Consider the following 5,541-nt stretch of genomic DNA (forward strand, 5'->3'; position numbering starts at 1 on the left):
GGAGGAGGAGGAGGAGGAGGAGGGGGGGGGGGGGGGGAGAGGAGAAGGGAAAATGGAAAGGTGGAGGGAGAGATGAAAAAAACGAAATGAGAAAAAGAGAGGAGAGGAAATGAAGTCTGGAGGAAGCGGAGGGAAAAAGAGAAGGAGGGCAGAGGAGAAGATGAAAAGGAGGAAATGATGGAAGAGAGAGAACATGGATGATTTGCTTTCCTAAAAAACACAGAACATGTTATTCAAAAACACAAAGACAAACAGTTTGTGTGGTTAGATGCTTTCAAAATGAAAAACAGTTTTTTAGAGAATGTAAAAAAAATAAAACAATATGTTGGAAACTATAATATTTTTGCTCATTGTGCAGATGGAAAGAAGAAATTCATGTCAAGTTAAAGGAAGAAGCATCAGGCCGTCACTGAGATTTCACATCCTTCACTCTGCAGGAGCAGCGATCTGTGTGTGAGTGTGTGTGAGTGTGTGTGAGTGTGAGCACAAACACTACAACATGTGTGCTGAGGTTTAAACTCAAGGGTTCTTATTTTCTGGTAACAAAAGGAGGATTTCTGCTGAGAAAATAATGCAGTTTTTGCACCGATTTTCTTTAGATTTCTTTCTTTTTCTTCTTTATTATGATTTATTGCTTGTCTGTTTCTGATGATTGTCACCTCTCTGCATTCATGCAGGATGTGACTGTGCTGAAGTGTCAAACAGTATGAGCTTACAGTGAAAACTTTCACGAGGCGGCGGTGATTTGTGATGGTGAAAGTGTCATTTTCACACACCGAGACCACAGTTTGTTTCACTTGTGGTGTTTTCTTCTTCAGTGGTTTTGAGCAAAAATAAATATTAGTGAGCATATATTGGTGGTTTGAGGCCAGAATGAAAATACTGCTTGTTACATCGATTAATTATTCCCACAAAATTTGACAGAAAATACCGAAAACATTTCATCACAACAAGCAAGCTGGTTATTGTGTGGATCACTGATGCATGTGAGGAGTCTATAAAAAGTTGCATTTCAGTTTACTGCAGGATTTGCACGAGTAAATTTCTGAATATTTTTTCTTATGAATAAAAAAATTAAAAATAAAATATTTTTAAAATGCTTGTTTTGAATATATTTCCAATGATGGTTTGTTTAGGAGATCATCAATCAAAAGTTAAAAAGGTAAATTATCATTTGTGTCTTTTATGTTACTTTTTTATTGCAGTTCTAAATCTCAACAAAGAACAATTAAGATCATTTTGTAGTATAATGAGGAGATTCTCCTGTGAATTGGACCTGTTGAGAGGAAACAGTGGGTCTACACTGCCCCCTACAGGATAGTTTGCGCCTCTGACGGTTCAGCTCATTTTTAGTTTCATGTCTCCCTCTAGTGGCTTCTTGTTGTTATTACATCACATTCCAGTAGATCACATTACTGGTTCTGAAACCTTTTAGTTTCTGACCCCAAATTTTACAGGCAAACAACCTCAAATATTTACAGAATAGAATTTTTTTTTTTTGTAATTCTGGGGAATCATTTTGTTTTTATCTGGTCTGAGACATAAAACCACTATAACAACAACCCTGCTTTATCTCATTGTTACATTTTTTTCACTCTTTACTCCATTAATAAGTAAACTTATTTATTTCTGATATGATTTTATAACAGGTGTCTTTACAAATGCATAGACTATGTAACACAATAAAAATAAAGTCTAGAACTCTTTGAAGGAATGCACATCACCCATCACCTTTCATATCAGAATTTTTGTTGTCAAATGACTGATTTGCAGCCATTTTGGTCAAAACTTATGTACTGTTTCATGCATATGTGTGACTTGCATTAAAACTACGTCAAATCTTACACCAGTACCTATAAAACTGACTGACTTGGCGCCACAGTTAGCTGCCATTAGCCAACATCATGGTGGCTGTTTTGAGTTCTTTATGAAGGTTTCATTAAAAAACACGTTACATTTATGTGGTTTATGCGACTAAACAGGGTTGACTTTTACAATTAATTTTAAAGTTTTTAGCAAATCTCTGGAACAATAGAACTTAAAATTTTGGACACTCAGCTTTGCTAAACCCATGAGTTTTTATTTTTTATCCTTGCTAACAGGCAGGCACACAAACACAATCACTGTCAGGATCCTGAGTTCTTCTCTTCTTCCAGATTTGTTCAGTGACTTCTTGTGTTCAGCTTGTTTCCTCTGTGCCACTACTTCACTTGTCTTTAGTCAGTTCCTTCCACTCACACCTGTTCTCTGTGATCATTAGTCTCACCTGTCTCCACTCGACTCTTCAACTTAAACCTTCTTGAACTGATGACGGTGATGAGGGTGTAGCTCCTCCGTGTGGTTTTTGTAACTGCTCTTATTTGTTTATGATGTCCACTGTATGTCAAACACAATTATTTGGAAGAGAGAAATGTTGATTTTTGCATGTTGTCCCTCCTAGACACATGTAAAGACATTACTGCTCCTCCTTCACCTCAGTTTTCACTCAGTTTCAACCTAGAAATGAAGCCCTGACTTCTTCACCCTGATCTTTTTCATCTCTTTGAGTTTGCACGGCAGTCCTGAAGGTATTCCCACGCAGCAGCTGAACATTGAACACGACCACAGGAACACTCAGGACAGATGAATCTGCTCCACAGATCAAATGGTCCATAAGGTGGCTGAAAGGCCAAATAAACAACATATTTGCCTCAGAGGGTTTTACAGTCTGAACATAGGGGTGCAACAATACATGTACCCGTATCGAACCATATCGAACAGTGCTTCAGGTTCAATACACACTTGTATCGAACAATACAGATTTTTAAAATTTACTTTATCAGCTTGTCTTCTGAAGATGCTCTGTGTTGAAGGATCAGTGGATCTGTGTTCGACTACTCCACCTAGGCTGCATTTTTGAGTGCAGATCCACTGAGAAACTTGCTGTTTCAGCAGCATTTAATTTAAAAACTGACTATTGAAGTTAAACAAATGTTCATAATTAATTTAAATAAATTACTAGTCAAAATGGGCATGGAAATTTTTCTTTTTTTATCAAAAAAATATCGAACCATGAGACTAAAGTATCGAACCAAATCGAATCGTGAATTTTCTGTATCGTTGCACCCCTATCTGTACAGTTTTCTTTGCAACAGTCTTACTTCTTTAGGACTTAATTCAGACAAACAAAGAAAAAAAAACATAAAGAGTTCCTTTGTAACAGTGAGAAAAATGAAAAAACAGGGTACTTTAGGCAGGTATATCTTTTATGTCTGCTGCTAATAAAATTGAAATTGCACTAAATTAAATGAATATGTTAACGATTTGTGTGAATCCTTATAAAATATTCACACTATTAAGATCCATTTTTCTTCCTTAAACTTCTCAGCACGTAACATCATCTGCAGTTTTATTTCAACAAATTCATATCAAAACGTTCTGCTCCTTCAGGAAAGTCCTGCTTTGTTTTTGTGCAACATTTACTTTTTGAAAAGTATTTTTTTCTCAGTCACTTTTTTCCAGAGTTGTAAAGTAACTAAGTACAAATACGTCTTTACTGTACTTAAGTAGAATTTTTGGGTATCTGTACTTTACTTGAGTAATTATTTTTCAGCCTGCTTTTTACTTCTACTTCTTACATTTTCACACAATTATCTGTACTTTTTACTCCTTACATTTTTTAAAAAAGGCAAGAAGTAGAAAGTTTACTTTTATTTTGCTTGTTTTCATTCCAGCTTGTTAGTGTAAAAAACAAATACTATAAATTGTGCCTCTTAGATAGAGTGAATTTAACAGTGGTTGAATGAGATGTATAAATATATAAAACTCTGATACTGTATTAGTTTGTACACAAACRAATCATGTCACACTCCAGCAGGACATAATCATTAAAATAAAAGTACTGTACTTAAGAAGTATCTGTATTTCATGAATTATATTATTACATTTGGCCGCAGCCCTCAGATAGATTTTCATTTTGAGGAAAAGGTTTGGGCAGCTTTGATATATGTATATGAACTGAAACAGCTGGACTAGTGCATCCTAAATTTAACATCAATTAATTATTTTAATACAACAGTCATTTCTGCAGTTTTGGGGAGGTCACCTCCTAATAAATGTCCTTACAGAAAATCTAACTGCTCATTTTAAATCAATACTTTTACTTTTAATACTCAAGTACAAAAAATATCAGATACTGTGAGACTTTTACTCAAGTAATATTCCTAAAGGAGAATTTAACTTTTACCAAGTTAATTTTTTGGTAAGATACTTGTACTTTTACTCAAGTATCACTTTGTGGTACTTTATACAACACTGCTTTTTTTCTAATTTCCAGTTTAAGCTCTCATTTTGGGGGGTGGGGGTGGGACTGTTTAACTGTTTCTCTGCTCATTTTTTAAATTTTCATTAGCAAATTTCAACTTGTATTTATTCATTTCCACTATTATCTGCTGAATTCAGAAAACATGCAATTTTTTTGTTTTGGGAGGGGGGGGGGTAACTTTAGCCTTTTTATTATTTTTTCCAGCTATCTCTTTGCTAATTTCAGTTTTTTCAGCTACTTCACAACTGATTACAGTTTTTTTGCATTTACACTCCATTTTAGCAGAAAATGGGATTTCTATAGTTTTTTTGAGTTTGTATAAATTGGATTTCATTTTGTCATTGAAGAGCTTTTTTACTACATCATTTGTATCAAAAGGCCAATTTATATTGAAAAAGACTGATTCATATCAGAAATAAAATTGTGAATAATCCAAATGTTTGAATTGTTTTTTCGGCACTGTAAATGGCACCGACTGTGCTGCCCACATGTTGCACATCTGTCTGTTCAGAACAAAGATGCACATTTAAAAGTTCTGACAAGCCAACAGGTAGAAGTTCAGCACTCAGTGAAGCTAATAGGAGCTTTGTTTGATCAAAGCTAACATTGAAAAAAAAACTCATTAAACTACAAGTCAATTAAGAGTTGTGATTATATTTTTTAATTGATTCAAATAAGAAAGCTCGAGCACACCTGTCATCGTTTAAACACGTCTTCAAACTCCAGATGCACTGAAGCTTTGTGTGCCAGAAACCCAGCCAGCAGCTGTGTTGCTCTGCAGCTGTTCCTGCTTCGCCCCCATAGGTGTTGTTTTCTGTCTGACCCTGGTCTTCCTATCAGAGCTACCTCACATCAAGAACATCTTGGATGAGAACACGGCCATCAGAAGAGGCTCGCGGCAGAAAAAAAAAAGAACAACCCACGTTCGGCTCAAAGCTGCCCGGCCCAGCTCCTCCCGGGACCCCCGTGTTAATCTGATATGCGACTCTTCCCTCCTGATTTGCACACTTTAGCCCTAATTGAGGGTCGCAGGCGGGAAGAGGCGCGGGGGCGTTTGTTGGATCTGTTGCCATGGACACAGAGCGTTGCTAGGCAGCTGGTGGGATGCTGAGGAAGTGGAGCAACGGGTCACAGTGAAGAGAGGGATGTGCACCCACACACACACACACACAAACACAGAGAGAGAGAGAGAGAGAGAGAGAGAGAGAGAGAGAGAGAGAGAGAGAGAGAGAGAGAGA

Source organism: Austrofundulus limnaeus, unplaced genomic scaffold (assembly GCF_001266775.1).
Source record: "Austrofundulus limnaeus strain Quisiro unplaced genomic scaffold, Austrofundulus_limnaeus-1.0 Scaffold427, whole genome shotgun sequence".
In the NCBI taxonomy this organism is placed as follows: Eukaryota; Metazoa; Chordata; class Actinopteri; order Cyprinodontiformes; family Rivulidae; genus Austrofundulus; species Austrofundulus limnaeus.